At 39.4% G+C, this 21973-nt stretch overlaps 1 long non-coding RNA gene across 1 annotated transcript; it reads left to right on the forward strand.

Annotated features, from left to right (window-relative positions):
• Nucleotides 1–4204: 4204 nt before the first annotated feature.
• Nucleotides 4205–5843, forward strand: LOC115580592 (uncharacterized). The gene is made up of 2 exons (XR_003983879.1): nucleotides 4205–4811; nucleotides 4949–5843. It is a non-coding gene; the product is annotated as an uncharacterized LOC115580592 (long non-coding RNA).
• Nucleotides 5844–21973: the final 16130 nt, after the last annotated feature.

Genomic DNA, 21973 nt, shown 5'->3' on the forward strand with positions numbered 1-21973 from the left:
GTGAAAGGAGTATTAGAGACAAACATCCAAGCCCAAATTCACACCTACGAGCAATTTAGAGTCGATAATTAACCCGCTATTTTGCCTGTAACAGCTGTGACTGGAAAAAGGATCAGTAAGCACTCAGTGACAGGAGTAAAAATAAAAACCAAGGAAAAACAAGATGCTTAAAGAAGCTCAAACACGTCAGAGAGGTGGGAGGACATCCAAGATTGGGTCTTTATGCTTTATGGATTTGTCATATGAGCAGCGTCTTTCACATAACACATAGTCATCATCAATAGTACATAGATTCGATTTGTGTAGCTTTCAGAACAAACTCTTTATTAGTAAAATAACACACGTATTTAATTTAACACAGAACACCTCACTGGAAACAACACGGCAGCAAACCATCTTTCCAGCCGTTCTTTCTAAAAGCAGCTCTGTGGCCACACATATTTAGATCAATAAGACAAATGGGGACGGTCTGAAAACAAAGAGTGTCCCGCCCAAGAACTCCATGAACCTATTTATAACTGAGGCTTTGTCCATCGAAATAATGATCCAACAGCAGGGCAGAGACATCTCCCCAGGCCGGGATCCATATCCCTGTTAAGGCTGCCACCACTGCAGCCAAACACATGCAGGGAGCAGGAAAATAACCTCTGGCAGTGGCTTCTGTCATGTCTTACACATGATTCAAACATGTGATCAAATCAAATCAGATCAACTTGATTTATATAGCCCGAAATCACAATCACATTGCATCAGTGGGCTTTATAATCTGTACGGTGAAGGACTTCCTCTGTCCTTAGACCCTCCATTTAAGTGGGGAAAAACACTTGCCATACTGAAAAGATTTGAAGAAAAAACCTTTTAACAGGTGAAAAAAAAAAAAAGCTGGAAGAAACCTCAGGAAGAGGCACAGAGGATGATCCCTCTCCCAGGACAGACAGACATGCAATAGATGTGGCATGTACAGAACAGAACAAAATCACAGTTTACAAGTTGCATTGACAGAAAGTCTGATACAAGTTATGTAAGGTGTGTGGATCCAGGAGACGACTGAGCAGGCCGAGGCTGAGCCCCAAGATCTCTGCACCGTGGTGACCTGGAAGAGGGCAGGCCACACAAAATAATTAGCAGTAAAACAGAAAACAAAGTGAGGAGGCATCACATTTTACAGAAGTACAGATATAAGGAGTAGAGCAATGATCCAGTGGAGCCCATGGTATGATCCAGAACCAGGGGAGGTATATGTCTGCAAGGGCCCGTGGTCCATCAGAAGGGAGCCTGAATGACAGGGAGGAGGAGGAGGAGGAGGAGGAGGGGGGGAGGAAGCTATAAAGAGTGGACAGTTACAGAGCGACACAGCTTGCAGCTTGTGGGAACAGAAAACTAAAACAAAAATTAGAGAAATGTGCTGTTGATCAGAATAAACAGATTGTTTCTTGTCAGCAGGACAATGTGGATCCTAAGCCCTGAAGTCTGAAAACGCAATGCACGAGGTGGACTATATGGTATGATGACATCTGACAGGTACGATGGGGCAAGGCCGTGTGCAGTTTTGTATGTCATCAGCAGCACCAAGCCAACCAGGGACAAACTCCTCAGCAGCTGCCGACGGGACTGAGCTAGTGCTAAAGCTAGCAGACCTGCTATGAGGCCCGGGGCTAACCCCAGAGAAGTTGCACTTACTCACGGACATGTCTCTTTATCAGAAACACCATATCAGAAACTAGAGAACAGTTAGCACAAGCCATTGTAACATTTGACAAGGCTGTGTTAATTGCGGTGAAAGGCAAAAACCAGTAAGCTAGGCTAGGTTGAGGAAAGCTAACCGTACAACAACAGACTACCCAGTGACAGAAGATTGGTTTGATTACAAACTTACAAGTGTTAAAAGCCTAAAACTGGCTAAGGTACAAAACCATTGGGACCATGAAGGACTCAGAAATCGAAGAATAAACAACTAAGACGGATAGACAAGGAGAGAGACATGGTGAACAACAGCTTTCGATCTGACAGAAATCCCGTGGGCAGCACAGGAAGCAGCATGCGACGTGGGCTTCATCAATCTTGTGAGTGATGGAGAGGTTGTTTGTTAGTCTGAAACTCCCTAAAACTTGACTTCATCAAACCCGATAGAAAAGGGCACGATGGTTGTTGTGGAAATGAATATCCAAATATCTAATGCATGCAGGCTTAGTGAAGTAAAGGGGAAATACAAAGGAACAGCTCAATGCAAATGTTTTATTTGTGCACAGAGTAATGTGGTTTTCAGGGAAGACAAGGCACTTAAATATTAGTAAATTCAATAGATGGTCTCATCCACTGTGGTCCCTATGAGAAAGCAAACGCAGAAAATTCAATTACGTACTGTAGGTTTTTGTCTTTATTTCCTTAATGTGGACCTCTAATGGAATTACTTCACTAAGAGCAGGATTTTCATTTATCATTTGAAATTCAGATGGCTGCATTGTGGGGAAACTTGCTGACAAAATTGAAACACATAAAAGTGAAACACAAGGCTGTTTCACCCCATTTAATTAGAGACAGCAGAGCAGGACAGAAAGAGAGAGGAAGCATAAAGACATCCAGTCTGCGCTTACAGAGGAATATGAAGAAGTGCTGTTTTTATTTTAATAATGCTTGTGGAAAATTAAGACTAATCCCTCAGCTTGATCTCTATTATGTCACTATCATTTCCGTTGAGGTGAACACAGACTGGTGGACAAAGCTATTGGATTTATAATGCATCAGGCTAATATACTTGCACAATCTAATCATTAAAGCCAAGGCCAAAGCTGTGACATATTGATCTTGCAAGGATTATTCAGGGTTAATGTGTCTGTTTGTGTTCCTCCTTTTGCATTCTCTATATCCATGCGTTTGATCACATTTCAGTTGCTATAAATGATCATTTTTCCTTCTTTTTTATTGCAAAGAGACATCTTGATTTTAATAAAATATATGAGATGGGAGGGGAGATTAATTATTATTATTTATAATAATTGCTTTTCATCTTGTTTTTGTAGAAGCAACCATCTGGGAGAGTTTGTCTATTTCACTTTTCAGATTTTATTTTCTGAAAACAAACAAATCTAATAACAATAATTATTCATTTAATGTATATGTATCTGTCTCTCTCTCTCTCTCTCTATATATATATATATATATATATATATATATATAGATATATACATATATATATATATAGATATATAATGCGGTTTGGTTAGGTTTAGGCAACAAAAAAAATTGGAACGATGTTACGTTGGTGACATAAGTGCACTACTCACTAAATGTATCACATTAACTTGCTCATGTAATATAACTTAAAAAAATAAAAAATGTAAATAAAAAAAATCCTGACTCTTGGTCCAACCCGGTCTCTGAGAAGGAAAGTGCAGTGTATGACACATCAAACCACCTTGACCTCCCCCTGACAAGTCAATTCAACCACCATACATGTTTTCTGAAATTAAGTGCTGGTGAAAGTTCAGTCATGAGGACTACTGTCTCGCTAAATTACCCTGAAACTCCACCAGATCCGAGTTCGGTCCCGGCAGCAGGAGGGATAGGTGATAGGTTTCACTCTGATCTATGTGAGTACTTCCACTGGAGTGGAAATTAATTAATTAAAGTTGTTCACGTCAGCTGGGCACAGTGTCTCACCTTCACTGTTAACCATCATCGTGCTGCTGTGTTTCTTTTTAAATACGCTTGTCTCCCTGCCTTTAGTTCATTCATGCTGTAGTTTTGCACTCCCTCCACCTCCCTATCATCGTCTCATCAGCGCTCTGGTCTCAGAAGAGTCATCAGCCACCACCACCACCAGTGACTGGACTCCATGGGGGGACTTTCTCGCTGCTGCTCAGGGCAGATGGCTTCCAGGATCCTGAAATCTCCCCGTGGAGTGTTTGAGAGTGTGAGCGCCAAAGTATCACATATCATCTGCTGTAATAAACATTTTAAGTGACATTAGTCACTAGTTTCTCCTGATTGAAATAAAGTCCCTGTGATGAAGCACCAGCTTTCTCACTAGTTGCTAACCAGTTTTTTAGAAAGGTGGAAAGACACTCAGACACAGTTTTCCATTTTCTTTATTTAAATTATGTTTCCACTAATGTTTGTTAAATACAAAGAGTTGTACTTTAAGATGTTTACACAAAATGTACATGTAAGACTTGTGGTAATCCAAGTAATAACCTGTCGGAGTTGGAGTCCTTTGTGGCGGCCATCTTGTGCTGGTGGGGAAAGAGGAAGCGCGCCTCATCAGTAGCCTTTTTATGTGGAGTCTGAGAAGGCGTGTTCTCAGTGGCGATTGGATCATGGATGTGTGATGTCATGACGGGTAATTAAGTTAAATACTGAATAAAGTACAAATCATTTTGTGTTGTGAATGTGCAGTAGGTATCTTAGGCTAAGGATGAATGCATTTACAACTTGTTAGAGTGTGAGCAAGTGAAAGAAAACCATGCCTATGCATTGTAAACCTTTTCAACTCTCCATTATAGAGATCTGCCCTGATAGGCCAATTGAATTGGAAAGGCGGACTCTCCCACTATATATGTGGGTGGAATAGGGGACGGCGAGAGTCTTTTGGGTTTTTTTTATGAGAAGAGAGCGACCTGAGCGGTCTGAAGCTCAGTAAGAAATGTTTGTTTCTTTGTTTTTTTTGAGACCAAAATAAAAGTCTTTCTATTTTTCCTGCACAACCCTTGCTAGTGTGATGTTTTGTCTTCCACCACGCTTTGCTGCTCCTCACATTATAACAGTCCCATGGGGCACATCGGAAGTGGCAGGAATTCGCCTCTATAACAAAGGTGAGTCATGATGGAAAAGGTATACTCCTCAAAAAAAGCCATGACATGACATGAAATGAATAGACTCTGAACCACGGCTGTCAAAATGAACGTGATAATAACGAGCTGACTCCTCTTCCTCTTTCATTTATTTACAGGCTCACCACGTTATGACCCTCAGCCTGCCGCATAGTTTGGGGAATGGTATTGGAAGCAATGTAGCAGGAACAACGTTAATGGCAAGCAGAAGCAAACCTCCTTCAGAAATGGCAAAGGCAGACCACGCTGGACCGTCTGCATGGAGGCGTCTTGAAAACAAGAGATAGCTCATTGGGTGGCTCCAACTTGCAGGCCGATTAACATTGTTTAGTTAACCTTTGGGTCAATATGCCCATCTGTTGTTGCTTGTTGGGCTTGACTTTTCAATGTTAATCTTTCAGCATATTGTTTGAGCAGGCAGCACCTCTGAGGAGATTCAGGAGAATATTCTGGACAGTATTCATCATTGTTTTGGATTGTTGCAATAATAACAGACATACATTTGCATAAAACAAGAATGTTTGTCCGTCCCCATGTTGATAAGTGTATAAAAAACTTGAATAATATCCCATTAAGATACATTTAGAACAGATAAAAATGTGCAAATTAATTTGTGATGGACAAGCATGCGATTATTCACAATTAAATATTTTAATTTATTGACAGGCCTACTTAGAACCTGTCACTAGTCTCTTAAGGAGTGGAAAAACCCATCTGACACAGATACAGGAAATGCATCAGCTGTTTTGTTTCTGTACGCTTTCTGACAGCACCGATTTGTTATATCTACCATATCTTGCATAGCATACCATAAAAAGTCACATACTCCTCAGCCCTGCTCACCACCCTGCTGTTTCTCTTCTTGCAGTCGCTAAATCACGACATGATTGTTGAGAGAGAAGAAAGTGAGATTATTTCATCTTTTATTATCAGTGGTAGTGACCACTGCAGATGCAAATTCATCAGAAGTACTGTTCACTCTTTGGTGATTCTAATAAAAGTGCTTGACATGCAGTCAAATTATACCTTTGAAATACACAAATGCACACGGATGCATTCTCCACAACGAGAAATCTGATTCTGTCCCTAAAAGTAGTGTGCACGGAGAGCGGCATGCTGCAGAGACTGAAGCACTTTGCACACTAAGCCAATCAGTGGATGCTCACTTCAGTTCTGCTCTGCCGCCTGGCGCACCAATTCATGGCACATTCTGCATTCATCTAAGTAATCAGTTAGTACTTCCACCGTCCACACACTCCCAGAGCTGCATTTAGAGTGTGGCATTTAGACCTAGAAGAACACAATTAAAATTTAAATTTTGAAGCTAAACTCTTTGTGCTTTCTTATGTGTCACTTACCCTTGTGCAATGATCACACTGATGAATGTTTTCAATTCATTCAGAAATCAGCGTTTGCTGGAGTTTTTCCTTTTTTCTCCCACTCCGTTTTGGACAAATCACAGGATTCAACAGATTTCCCCTGAAAAGCAATCAAACTGCAATTATCACAGCTTCATGTCACGTTATTGGTGTCAGAGAGCCGTTCCACGTCTCTCGTTCTCTTTTCTATTCAGCCCGTTAAAGATGAGACTTTCTTTCAAAAAGCACAAGGTAAGATGTTTTGCCCACTGAGGCACAGATTTGAACAGAATGAATGTAAAGTCATGAAAGGGGAGTTGATACCTGCTTCTGCTGAAACAGAAATCATGAGCGTGTTTCTGTGTTTGGCTTCTTAATGTTTAAACAAACATCCAAAAAGTTCCATCAGCTTACTTGTATGTACATTTTCTTCAACTGATATGATGAGACACAGTTAACTGAGCACTCAGAAACTTAGTCAGTGTGTATCAATGGTGGTTGATATTCTTCATGTTTTATTCTTTCTGGTGAGGTGAAGAGATGTAGCAGTGGGGGGCAGTTGTGAAGTGATGCCCCGTGTGCAGTAAAAGAAAGTAAAGCAGTGGGGATGAGCATGTTCAAGATCATCTTCTGCATTTGTATCTGTTAAACCAACTACATCATCTGTATCAGTACTCATACCTGGATTGTTCAGGACGAAGTGGCTATGACTAAGTTCATTTAGGCCTGAAATTGTATAGGTCAATAGGAAGGTGCTAAATGTGTTATTTGCTTGAAAGCTAGTTACAGAACAGCCTCAGAATTGAGTGTCAGATAATAATTTTGATCACAATAGTAAGAGAACTATATACTGGTGTTTTTTTGTATAAACTTAAATAAATAAACTTCAGTGCGCCACCAAATGAAGATTTTTTTTCGCCAATCACAAGTACAGATATGGACACATTCTACTCAGATGTTACATGCATACATAAAAATCATCGATACAGGATTCTCGTTTCAGCGACTGCTCATTGGGCTCATCAGGTCAGTATTCACATTAACTGGGTTTGTTTATAATTAGGTTATTTATGCAATATCCACACTGAACCAGAGACATCATAAGAGATGAGATAAACAACTTGAAGCTTTTTGGATAGAACACATCTTTAAACATATCCCTCTCCCTTCTGCAGAACAGCCAATTGTTTGCTTCATCACAGCCATAACTGGGAAAGATATCAGCCAATCATGTTGTTGCGCTGATGCGAGCGTAGAGGATTTAGGATTTACGGACCTACATTAAGCATGGAAGAGGAGGATAACACACTAATGCACAGGAATTGTGTGCATGCATCTAACCTGTGGGGAAAAGGTGTTTTTACCTTAATTTAGGGAGAGGTCAACAAAGGTGAAGTTGTGACTCTCTCCCCATTCATTTAGATACAGGCCTGATCTTTGGAGCCCTAAATAACTGCATGAGCGTGTTGCCAAGATGGCTGGCAAATGTAATGGTTAACGTTTTAATACTGAAACACAGATTTGCTTGATTCTGAACTGAATTACTGAATAAAAATTCAACTTAGTTTGTGGAATGAGTTACTGAAGAGACCAGGAATCCACACGGACACAAACCAACCTATTTAGGGTATATTTGGATTATAACTTGGATTGACAAAAGTATATAGTTATTCTGGTTTATTAATTGTACAAGAAATAACACAACTATCGGCCTCAATACAAAGCACTTAGCAGCGAGTCAGGAGGTCAGACATAACACAGCCTCTGATGTTACGGTGAGCCAGCAGTCTCATCCAGATATACACCAACAGGCCTTCAGAGACTCTACTCTGTGGTGGAAGTGAAATCATTTTAAATACTTCTCACTCATATTAAAAAAAAACTGATGTGTGATTCATTCCGATGAATTAGTCACAAAGTATGTAATTAATTAGATTATTTTTTTAATTACTTGACAGTTATATAATTAATGAATACTGAAACCATAACCAAGATTAAGATGAAAACAGTAACCTTGACTAGTATGACAAAATAAAAGTCCAACAACAGTAAAACAGAGGCTGCTGGTGCAGAATGCTGACAGCCTGAAGCAAAAAGCCATACCTGCTGTATTCACCTACGATGGTCACACTAATTCCTGCACTGGCACTGAATGTTCTGGCTGGCTTTTTGCCCAAAACATAATCGCTGATGCAGAAGAGATGTGAATGTGACTTTTAGAAGATGAAGGGTTTTCAGGCTACAGAAGCAGCCATCAGGAGCTGCACGTTACTGTAGCTGCGTGTTAACTGTTCCGTTTGATGATTTCTTTCACATTATTTCTGCGGTGACCCCTTTTCCCCCCTCATATTTACTGTGTAAGTCACTAATATCCACACAAAATGCTGAAGTTCACACTAATATTTTGTTTATGGTATCCAAGCTGCTTCTTTTAATCTCCTTCAACCTGACTTCCACTTTCAGGAACAAAGTGGGGAAGGTGTTGGAGAGGAAGACAGTTTATCAGCCCAAATGTATCATGTTTATCCTCGATGATGCCATCACACTCCTATTACTCATAGAAGCATGCCAAATTGGCATCTGTTGAGAGGGAGCCTCACCTCCATAGGTTTAGAGGGGCTGAATGCCTTTATGGCAGCCTTGAACTGTAGAGCCGAGAGCGTGTTTCATTCAGATTTCAGACTGAGGTGGAATCAGGTTTCCCTTCACTTCCATCTGCAGCTGAGAGATAGCCAGGGATTGATGCACAATCAAGGGAGGAGGGTTTGAATGTAGTGGAAATTATTTTCTCTCACTCCCTTTTTTCAACTCTTCAACTCAGTTGCACCCAAAACTCAGCATGGTTCATTTAGTTTTTGTTTTTTTTAATGCTACTTGTCTGCCTACCCTTACCTTTGTTTCACCAGCACATTAACTGTCGACAGTTCGGGCTGACTTTTCCTTGTGCAGGGTTTGCGAAGGCTCATGTTGTAAGAAAGGTTGATCTAGAGCATCTATTACCTGCAAGAGAGAGAGCAAGGGCCTTGAAAGAGGAGGAGGGGAGCAGGCAGGGAGCAGGGGAGGAAAAATGAGAGGAAAGACAGGAAAAAGGTTTTGAGCGGAGAGGAGGAGAGGAGGGCTGTTGTCCCCAGGGACATAATTAGGTCTAAGAAGGCTAATCATTGGACATAAAATACAACTTCTCTTCCTGTATTAACGCGTAACCTCTTCCCTTCATTGCCGGAGGGAGTGGGATGGAGGACCCCCGTAATCATTTATCCGGTGTCACATCACTTCTAAAGAGCCTGCGCTGAGGAGGGCTGGGACAAGACGCTTTGAGGCAAAAATCATCTGCATCAAAAGCTTCCACGAATCAAACGCATTTCCATGGGAATGTGTAACTGAACTGCTCTTTCTTTCTTTCTTTCTTTCTTTCTTTCTTTCTTTCTTTCTTTCTTTCTGTCTTTCTTTCAGCACTCCAGCTATTAGAGAAGGGCTGGAAAGTGTGAGAAAGAAAAGGGGGGTAATTTGCCAGACCTATACGTCTGGCAAATGAGTAAGCCTCATATGTTCTGTCTCCCCATGAATGAGTTTTATATCTGGGTGCTGGTTCGGTTCCTGTTCTCTCCCGCTGTTCAGTTGCGTGGTAGGTATCAGCCATTTGCCAGCTCACCGGGGTGTCCTTAGATCTATCTCCCAATGCACATATTGGAAAATAAATGATCTTGGGGTGAGAACACATTTGTAATGATTAAAACATGCAGCTGTTATAAAAGATTCAAATCAAAATGTTGAGGTTTCAGTCTGTTTCACGAATTCAAGGTGGTTTGAGGAAATTATTAGATTTTAATGATGCATGGATCTGAGATGAGTCAGTGATGAAACCAGGCTGCTGTTGACCTGAGTGCTGTATACTGTCAGGGTGTATATAGCAAGGAAAGTGTAGACTTGACAGAAATTCAGCCCAGCCTTCAGTGTCTCATGACAGCAACACTTGGCCTGATATAACCTTAGCCGTATTCCCCTTTTTCCCTCGCTATCTGTGAGTGTCTGCCTCATTCTCTCCTTCTTCAAATACTTCTCTTTCTGCCTACCCTCGCCAATATCTCACCTCGCGTTTACTCCGTGTCCCTCGGCCCTGTCGCGTCTTTCTCTCCTCCTCGTAAAATGCAATATTTATCTCAGTCTGTTTGAGTTCACTCACCCTTATCATTGGGTGAGCTCCCCCTGGCTCCGAGGTGGATTAGTCTAGGACTCATTGACATTACATTGGTCATGAAATATGCATATCACGATCAAAGGTGATGGCAGGAGAGACGGCATCTCTACAAGAGCTCACAACCTGGAGTTGATGTGCTACTTGAAACCATAAGCAGCTGTACATCAAGTCGCGCAAAGGCTGCAACGTTACAAATAGATTACTTAAAGAAAACAGTTTGAGGAGGGATGTGTGAGGGCTCATATGTGCAACGAAGAAAGACCAAAAGAAAGAGAGAGAGAGAATGTGTGTATTCCCCATACACATGTTTATAACACTTAGATTTGGATACTTGGATTCTGATTTGGATTTAATGGTATTGATCGTCTATAACGGAGCTCAGCTGGAGGTTAGTTCCAGTCATCGTTTTTACCTGAGGCTTTGGACAGAGAAGCCTGCCAACTCTTTCATTTCCCACATCAAAACATCTCAACAGATGAATAATACATTTGGGGGGGAAAGAATATTAGGTTTAAACCAATGGGATTACAAGCCAGGGAACATCAATAAATGCATAAAGCCTGCAAAAATAGTCTCTGGAATTTGGTATACATTTTAAAAATTGAAGATCTCACATTTCTCACAGAGAGATTTGTCTTGATTTGTGGTTTATAGATGTTTAAAAAAAAACGTGTTAACAGAACTTTTAAGCAGCAGCTATGAACAACTGATTCATGACAGAGCTCTACCCAATCACATTGTGTGATGAAATATGACGGCGTCTACGACAATACTTTCTGTTCAGAAATATGTCATTTCTGTTGAACGACACTCATCAGAAGTGTCAAGCGCCCCACTGTAAATCAAGCTTAACCCCGAGGCCATACTGACCGCGTTCCATATGTGGACAGATTTGTGTGTGTCAATAGCAAAACAAGCTGATGAGCTTTTGTTTTAAATATAACCTTTTTTAACCACATCTACAGACTACAGCGGCTCTGTAAGAATCCTTGATTCTCAATGCTTAATTACAAACCAGTCTGCCATCCCTTGTCCGCACATCCAACAGCCCCACACCTTTCTCCATAATGTATCCCTGCTCACCATCACTCTGCTCAGCCCCCCAGCGTATTTAACATAATATGTTAAATTATTATATGTTAATTATGGCAATGATGGATATGATGTTAACGACTTGATCAAAAACCAAACATATGACTTAACTTTTTTCTGTGAAATTGTTGCACTGAGCACAGACTCACAGACTTTTAAAACCAAGCTGTTATTTAAACAAAGGAGATTATGCTGCGCTGTTTGAGATTTTTAATATTTCTTTTTGAGAGTGTCATTACTCTTGTATACTTTTTTCTGCCCACTTCACTTTTAACCGTATTGCTTGCAGAGAGCTGAAAGGTTCAGTTATTTCACATCGCAGTCAGATGATGAGCTTCGTTAGAGGTCATTAGGTCTAATTATTTGGGTGCCGTAGATATCTATTTCATATTACATAAAAGTCCATCCACTAGTTGTTGAGATATTAAAAAAACACAAAACAAAACCAAACAAATAAAACTACCTGATGGTGGTGCTTAAAAAAAAAAGCAGAGGAACATTGTGATATGAATTTCTGTACACATTTACACAAGTATACCTCCGATAGCTTAGGAAATACGTCAGTCTGGACCAGAGAAGTGGACAGAACAACGTGTGAGTAATGCTGCTCGCATGGCTCACAAATGTAGTCTCCAACAACAGAACCATCATGATCCTTTGTTGTGTTCCTCAACCTTGAGTATTGTCTCCATTGTGTATCTATCTATCTATATATATAAATATCTATCTATCTATCTATCTATCTATATATATATATATATATAGATAGATAGATAGATATATATATATTTACCTTTGAAAGTTGTTATTGTTCTGTTGGTCTTGTATAAATGTATACATTCAGACAGTGTTACATTGGTTGCTATGCAGAAGAGACCTTTTCAATATGCTTTGCAGTGACGTGTCTTCTCACTGTGGAACTGTTGCCCGTCATAGTAAACTTCACCCGTCTGTCACATACGTAGGGTAAACAAGAAGCAAAAGGCAGTTTGAAATAGTTCTTTGGCAAAGAGCTTTTCACAAACAGCTTCTCCAATCACAGTTGGGCCGAAGTCATTTTGGACTGACTGGAGTAGCTTCATGGATATTTGTTTTGTCTAGTAGAGTGTCAGATTCAGATGTTACAATAACGTGCTTATACAAGATGTAAATTACATTCTACGCTGAGTAAATCTGAAGACCGAAATCACAAGTTTGTTAAGAAAAGACTGCCACATGGTAAAGGACCAGTGTTAATGAGACACATGCTGACTCCCACCTTCATCAATATTTTCCTATTACCTCTGAATCAGTGGGTAAATGCCACATAATCAATAACTAATCATTACTCCTTATTATGCACAGACTAGTTACATTTTTGTGTCTCCCCTACAGTAAAGCGGCGTATCATGCTGTAACGGTAAAGCATCTTTACTTCATTGCTACTTTTGTTCCTCCCTTCAGGTAGAGTTAACTTATAATCAAGGTGTTAAAATAGATATTTAAAACTGATTGTATTAAACTACATGCACCCATCATGCACCACAGTACTGTTCCCTTAAAAACCCTGCAAGACAGCATGAGTTTAGACAGTTTAGAATCCACTTATAGTATATATACCAAGAAGTCCTTATCTCAGGTTCGTTTGATGACCAACGGAAATAAATAAATTTTAATAGAAGAATATTGGTCGAGGCTGATAAAGGTGGTCCAAAAATGTAGCTTAATAAAACATAATTGAACATGTTTCATATTTGTGGGTGCCAATTCCTAATTTAGCCCATTAAATAGGTAAGCACACTGATTAAACTTGTTTTCCTTCTACACACTGTAGAAACTACTGCTATTTCAACTAACTCCCAGCAAAGCTTTCACCCTGACCATCAGCATCTCAAAAGCTAGACATTCAAAGCCAATCCCAACAACCATACATCTATTAAATGCTTTATTTTCCTTCTGAAGTTTTACTAAATAGTGCATCAAAATGCGTAATTTGCACAATGGTTGTCCATTTCAGTGCATTCATACCTGCTGTGGAACATTTTCTCCCCATAAGGCAGTAATTACATAAACACTGTTGAAGCACGCCTATGACATATGCCTACAGGTGACCGTTTTATAACATTTTTGAAATTAAAATTAACACCTAAAAAGATATTTCCCTTTTTAAACGTTCAAATACACGTTTTATTTTAGACAGCTGGTACATACTAAGTCTGGGCGAATCCTTTGCAATTTTTAAATAATCCTGACCTGTTAAACATGAAAGATATGAAGTTTAAGCAATAAACTGTCTTGTTGTCTTACTTGTAATTAATACAAAAACGCATGGGTAATTGATAAGCAACCTCTGCATTAAATATTTTATCAAAAGGTTGAAAAAAAATGTTGTAATCAACCAGACAGTCACCTTCAGCAGTCTGATGTCAGTCGTTCACATGTTAGTGAGACTATCATGTGGAAACATTTACAATTACAATTACTCTGCCCCATCCAAAATTATGATCCTGGTCCCTGCTTGGATACAGAGCAACGTTTGCTTCATTGGGAGTAGCGGGTGTCTGGCCATCTGTTGATTATGAGTCCAGTATTCGTTCTGCTTTTACCTCTGTTTCGGTGTTCACCACCAAGTTTAAAAAGGGTCTTCTGAGCTGAAGGAGAACTGTAGAGTTGTGTGATAATATTCTTAGGATTAGCCGCTATGAGTGGGTCCTTTAACATTATACATACTCATTTGATCCTTTGTTATTTTAAGGACACTGCTTATAGCTGCTTTAAGGATTTGAGTGTGTTGCTGGCCATTATATGGTTTGTGCTACCATTTACAGTGTGTCCATACCATCAGGCAGTGTGTAGTCACATTAAACCAAAGCCGTTTATAGAGTTTGGGCATTTATGAGTGTACATAGCATTTGGACTCAAATTAAATAGCATAATATAATCCCGACACTGTACAACGCTTCATATTCTCAGGGTGTTATCCCTGAAAAGAAAATTGGGAAAAAAAAAACCTCATGATGTTGCTGTAAAGTAACCAGCTGTAATCACTTCCAACAGAGTAGTGTCAAACAAAGATAATCCAAACACAGCCCCATGCATCTGCTCATGAGACTGGCTCTGTAGTCCAGCAGGGCCAAGCTTCCTTCATCCCATGAGCAGCTGTGAGGGGACCGGCTGGCTCAGGAACTGATTTAAGTCCCAGCAGTTATTTGGCTGCAGCCGAGACAGCAGTGCACCGCAGAAACGGCAGGACAGTTATGGTGCAATTCTGCTGGCTGTGCTATCCACCAACAGAGGTGTTAATTAATGCTAATTGCAAGAGGGGGTCAATTATACACTCCATGGTGCATGATTAGGACCACCGTGTTAGTGACCAATGAATCAAAACAACAGCCATCCTTGCCTGTGCTGAAACCGGAACACAAAAACATATTGGTGTTAAATTAAAGGTGCAATATGAGGGATTTTCTCCCCCCCTCTGCACAAAATGGCCATTTATCTCCCAGGGGGAAGGATCTTTTTTAAACCAGTGATTAAACAATCACTTGGATTTGGTGCACATATTTCTGGCATTAGACTCTTGCTTTCCAGCTGTACTTTGTTTTTTGTGCAATATCTTTACACCCACAACAGCACCAAAACAGCGTTGTTCCTACTGGCCCCCACCAACCTGGGTTCCACCTGCTCAGCAGCCGAGGATGCTGGGACAAAGATTCAGCACACAGATACATTGTCTTTTTCAGTAGACACTTTTTTTGGATGCATTGAGGTATGAAAAAATGACTGCATGAGGTTTTAATTACAGATTGTCATAGGGTTAGCGAAGGATGAGAACAAAGTTAAGTTTTGACTTCAGTTTAACTGGATGTCAAAGTTTGCTGAATTAGCTTTGGTGACACGGTCCATCATGTCAACAAAACTTTGAGAATTGCAAGCAGAATGAATTAGACCAGCAGCTGCGACCATATGGTGTTTACGTGGTTTGGCAGTTCAGTGACCAATGGTGAAAACACAAGATTGGTCGGACCATTAGTATGGTTCTTTTCCACTACAGATTGTTGAGGCCCCCCCCCCCCCCCCCCAAATTCTTTGTCCACTTCGGAAACAAACTTTGAGAGAGCCCTCCTTTAATCTTTGATGATTTTCATTATCCTTTGTTTAGACGAGTCCAGTTACTCCACTACATATAGCTGCACCTGATCACACTGTTTACTTTGATTTTCTTTTGTAGTGATGTTGTGGAACATTTCTCACAGCAACCTCAGAAGATGAAAGTGGACTAAATTAGACATGTAAACACTGTTTGATGGAACTTAATTAAAAAAAGTTACAGTTAAGGTTATTCTGCCTGAATAAGTTCAATCATAATGAGGGAATAAATTCATATAATAAAGAAATGGGTTTATTTGTGAAATCTGTTGGGACTTTGATATTGAGAGGAAAGGTAAGGAAACTGTTTGCCTCAGAGAAATTGCACAAGGCTTCCTGTATAATACAGTTGTAGGTGTGTGTTTGTAGAGGCTAATGAACTAGTTTTAGCAAATACAATACCTTGCTGTGAATCAGATTGCAAATATATAATAAATTACAGTCATTGTTTTGTTTTGTTCTTATTGTAGAGCACCAAGGTGGTATATGCTGTAATACATTCTCTTATAACCAAAAGAGGGACCCAGATTGTGTTTACTTGGACAGTGTTAACTTAATTAGTGCAAATTTATTAGGAATATGCATCATGTAACTCTCCATTGTAACTAAAATGATACCTCAAAAGGACAGTTAATGCAAATCACAAACATGTATAATGGCTTACTCACCTCCAGTAGTCATGGAGATATTGAGTTTGCTCTGAAATGATCTATTCAGTATAACACTGGGAGAATGTGGTAGAAATAGAACATCTTTCAAATGCAATTTGTTGATTATCTTTACCTTCCAGGGGTTTCAACCAAGTGTAAATGCATTATTCAGATATGCACCAATGCACTCTAAACAGATCCGTAAAAACATCTGAATTTTAGTCATATTTGCAGAACAACAAACAACATCCTGTCTTATAACTGATGCAAAAATATAATGGTTCTGTTCAGAGTCATGACTCACTCAGTTAGAAACACTCAAGACATCACAAATAATTTATTACAGTCAGTGACTCTTCAAAGTGGTGTCAGAATCACCTTTGTCGACCACAGTTAGATGTAAAGGTATGAAAAGGTACATCTTTTACCGTGAAGTGATAATGTATTTCTCCATAAAAGTCACTTTTGCTTCAATGTCCTGTTAAGATTTAATAACTAGGTGTTTTTTCACTGAAGGCCTCGAATAATATAATAATAAGCGGTTGAGGAAAGAACAGAAGTTAAAAAAAAATGTATATAGAAGACTGAAACATCCAGGTGTGTCATTTTATAAAAAATAAAACATTTTAAAAGGTTTGGTAAATTCATCCACTCTCAAACGAAGCCATAGACTAAAACTGGGAATTGACGGGACTTCTAGCTCTTTTAAGTTATCATTTAAATGTATACTGTACCATAGATGCATTTTGCAAATATATTTTTTATGCTTTAAATAATAAATAAAATTCACTATGGCCAGATGTAAAAAACTGCTATAAAACCTCATGGATGTAAGAGGGAAAATATACGAATACTGCATTATTAACTAAACCTGAGGCTCTTCTTTGTAGCCGGCCTTTGCAGTTTTAGTTTGTCGATATTGTGCTAAAATGGTGCATATGGCTAAATGAATTAGAGTGTATAATTAAAACCTGGGGCCAGGTTATTCTTTTCGGCACAGGGGGCCTGGTTAGTTTTTGGAGCTTTGGACAAAATATAGTATCTCATGTGTTGTCTGTAAAATGGTAAATTTGAAAAAAATAAATAAATAAAGGAAAATAAAAATGAATACATAAATTGCAAGAACAAAAGTAAAACACGGGGTCCATATCTCAGAATCCAGAATAGAAAGTGGCTTTCCCTCATTTGTATGCAACAAAGTTTATTTGTAATTGAGGGCATCTCTGCCAGGCAACAGTAATTACAGTCTCTATACAACGCACGCTGGAGCCACAGGCCCGCCTTATAAAATCTGGCACATATCAGCAGGGAACAACAAGTGCAAGGTTGTCACCCGAGGGACACTTCCATTACGTGACAAAAGTAAGAAGATAATTTGATTTACTGTTTAGTTGGGCAACCTCTGTCAGACCTGCAGCCATACACAGCAGCAGGGGTGCATGAAGATTGACTACAAATGAGTCTGCTGACCTGCTGGGGTCGCACATTCCTGAAAACAATTTGCGCTATCATTTAGTGAGATATATCATTTGGTAAAATGTGTTCCATGGCTGATAGTTGACTAATGGATCAGGTGCATGAAGATAGCAGCCTCCAGGTTTAACGTGGCTTCCAATTCCAGACACCAGCACCACTTTGGCATGTTGTAGGTGTAGGTGTATGTTGCAATGTGGACTAAGATGATAAGACGTCTGATATTTTGGATTTTTGGCATCAGCTCATTGTTGTAACCAGAATCAATATTGTTTTCATCACAAGAACATTATCAAGTACAGCAGTTCTCTGTCTACATTGTGTGTGTGTGTGTGCGCGTGTGTGTGTGTGTAATACGAGCTCTATATATAGGCACATGTGCACATGGATTTGTGCGATTGTGTGCCTTTGAGTTCAGTGAGGCACAGCCGTTAATTGATAAGATCTGAAGCTTTTGTTATTTAGCAGAAACCTCAATATCAGATAAAGCTGAACAAAACTCTAATCTTTCAACAAGATTAACAAAGAGGAGATGATGTTCAAAAAGAAATAGAAATTTAAAGAAAGGCAAGAAAATTGGAAATCGCATGCTATCTAATCTCCTTTGCTCTTAAAAATCTAATAAATAACAGGGCTAGATGAGTATTACTGCAACACAACACCACCATTTACATCCCAGACTAATTAATCTAATGAAGGCCTTTCTCTCGCAAAACTTTTATCTCCCTGGGTACGCACTCTCTGAGATGGGACTAACGAATCAGGATTCATACACAATGGTCTGCAAGCCTCATTTTTTCCCTTTGATGAGACATAGATAATGATGTTTTATTAATCTAATTATACAGTATGCTCAAAGACAGTTTAGAATCGATTGGATGGATTGTTGAGCTTTGTCAAAGGAACATTTCTGTCACTGTTGGGACAGACTATTAAGTCTATCTATCTATCTATCTATCTATCTATCTATCTATCTATCTATCTATCTATCTATCTATCTAACTATCTATCTATCTATCTATCTATCTATCTATCTACAACTTGATGCTGTGTGACTGGTAGTAGAAAAGCAAATCAGTTTTTGCCTTATTTCAAAGGAATGGTATGTTCCAACCACTGTGCCGGAGCTACTCAACATTCAATCCTGCAAGTTATTTGAACAGCACTGTCCGCTACATGCTTGTATATGTTGAATTGCCCCCACTCCTTAATGTCAAACTGATAAAGCCTATCCCAAATAAAGTATATGTTCTGAACAAGCAAAACAGCAACTTTTGGGGATTGCCTTTACCATCAGAGAAAATCGCAAGCCAAGGAAAAGCTGCTGTAAAATGATACCCATTTGACCTTTTTTTTTTTTTCCTGCTAATGTGTTTCCCTATCTTGTTGCAATTTTTGGGGTGCAGGTTCAGTGTAAAGCTGTAATGATAGAATGTTGTGTCAAGTGGGTTAAAAGTCAGTTTTTGCTTCCCACAGTATTGGGAAAGATACTGCAGAGGACTTTTATGGCATTCACGGAGTGCAGGGCCAGAATATTCTCTGTGGCAAAGTGAGGAAAAGTGAGGGAAATACAATGCTACAGGCAAGGTTTAAAATTGGCTCCCGCCACTCACCAAATGCGAGTAAAAATATGTGTTGGCGAGTAAAATAAATAGGTCACACGCCATTGGCAAGCTGCTGAAATTTGCCGACTTTGCTATATAACTTCAACATAAATGCCGAACAGTTAACAGCTACAGCAGATCTACTGATTGCGTTTCAAATTTGTCCCTCGCTGTCCACCGTCATTCAACATATGAAAATGTATCAAGTTGCACAAGGCACTAGTTGGGTATTGGTAAAGATAATGACCGGCCACCGCTCTCAACGTGTCTTCATGTCACTCCGCAAGTGATCCATCCATTTGTCACGATGGAATTTCATTCAAAGCAGAGCTCCACCAAAGAGCCTGCAATCGTTGCGGAAGGTTATCTGATGTGTCATTTCATTCTGCTGCTGGATTTTCAGCACTACCCCAAGAACAAAAAAGAAAGACATGATTTTTGTAGTTTTAATATCACGGGGGGCGAATGGCGAATTTAAGTTGCACGCAGTGAAAGCACATTAATATTGTCATCACTGCTATTTGTATAATTTCTACAAGTCACCGTTTAAGTTGAGTGACTGAAATCCGTGTCGTCCTATTCAAAGGCTGCAACAGATGACTCATCAAAACAACAGTGAAGTTAGTTTCAGGTTGGATATTCGGCGGATATTCACTCAGGTCCAGCCGAGACTACACTGAGGTTCACCCAGTGTTAGCAGCAGGAGGACGGTTAGCTCACCTCCCAGAGCCTGGTGGTGAATCACTGGAAACTGATTTAGGGACTGTCACTAGATTACTTAGCATAAACACATTAATACAAAATAATTGCATTTTTTTTCGATAGCTTTTATGTTATGTGACCCAGTGACTCCAAACCAGCAGCAGATTGTATTAGTAAGCTGGACAAATGAGACACACCTATCGTTATTGTTTTTATTGCTTCTTCCACTATTTTATATGAATATCAATATGCAGAAATTAAGATTTTTTTCAATAGCTTCCATGTCATATGGCCCAATGACTTCTGAAACAGATTATGTTTCCATAAAAATATATAGTAATAAAGAAAATAATGGTAAAAATGTTCTCTAATGCTCAAGAGGTGAACATGTTTTTCAAGCAGCAATGTCAACTTCTCTCATGTCTTAGATTCTGATTCTGAAATTCTAAAAACTACCGACTCAAAACACCGCTGCTACAAAAAATCGAGGGGAAACATGTTCTAAGAATTTTGGACGTGTGGGGCAAGATATTTCTTTCTTAGCTGCAGCCGTCCTAACGGGACAAAATAAATGTAGTAGTAGTAGTAGAGGAAGAGGAAGAAGTAGTAGTTTAGATAGTTCCCTACTAAAAAACAATCAGTAGGCCAGGCTCATTGTTAGACATTGGCATTAGGCGCTATAGCCCCGGATGTTTTGGGAATAGCACCGGATCTCTGTGCCTTGAAAAAAAATAAAAATCAAATATGACTGCCTAATGATGAAAGGTTTTTATGTGTTTGCATGTCGAACGGCCAGCAGCCACAAATGCAACATTGTCACCAGCTCAAATTGCGCAGAAATTCAACATCAGTGTTATACTTTCCCCCTCTATGCGTCATTGATATTACCAGAGCTCGTCTATTTAGTACCATTGCAGCGTTTATAGGGTTGCTTTTGTCTTTATCACACTGTTCGATGACACATGAGGGTTTTTAGAGACTCAGCACAATCGTCATACCGTCCTTAATAAGGACCCAGTTTTGCTCCCTCCTTTCAGATTCTGTTGCTGGATATTGTTCTGTGATGTTCACAGCTTTCAAGGAGATATTCAGTGATAGCTTTTGATGGTGTAACATGATATAAAAGATGTAAATTAACTCTAAGAAATCACATCTTGGACACATTTATTGAAGTCTGGAAATAAAACACCCTGGATGGTAATAAATGGTAATATTAGCAAGGAAGGGGTCGAATGCTAATGCTAGCTAACAGGTTACTAAATATGTAGTTTTACCTTGAAATATGGCCAGAAGTCCCTCCAGATTTTCACCATTCATTGTCTTTCCTGTTGCTCATCATTTGGATCAATGATTGGCTAGATTGCCTACGTTAATATGACCTGGAACATGTAACACAACAGTACAACATCTGGCTACCCAGACTGAGCGTGACATTAAAGGAAAACAGCCTTTGTGTGAAAATGGTGTATTTTAAAGATTTATAAACATAAGTTGCAACTTTATTGTGGTCATCCAAATATTATTTTTTTTTATAGATCTTTATGAATCATTTACAAAATATTATAAACATCAGTTGCATCCTTACAATAAAACAATTGCTTAACATATAGTTTACAAAACATTTAATTGTTTACATTAAATATCTACAGACCAAAACTTCAGATTTACTGGTACTGGTCTTTATATAGTGTAACATTGTACATGAAAGTCTCCAAGCTGAAGCCCAGTAGCCCTGATGATCACTATAACATCATTAGGGTTCTCTCAAACTTTATATAGCAACATCCAGAGCGATGGAGGACATTATACAACCATTTTCACAGGCTGAGAAGTACTCCTGATGATGAGTAGCTTGACTCTCATATGTAATAATGTGGGTGAGTGCTCCTTAACCGCGACTTTTGACTGCCCGTGACCTCTGATCTGCACGAGAAAACCA

Source organism: Sparus aurata, chromosome 4, assembly GCF_900880675.1.
Source record: "Sparus aurata chromosome 4, fSpaAur1.1, whole genome shotgun sequence".
NCBI classification, from domain to species: domain Eukaryota; kingdom Metazoa; phylum Chordata; class Actinopteri; order Spariformes; family Sparidae; genus Sparus; species Sparus aurata.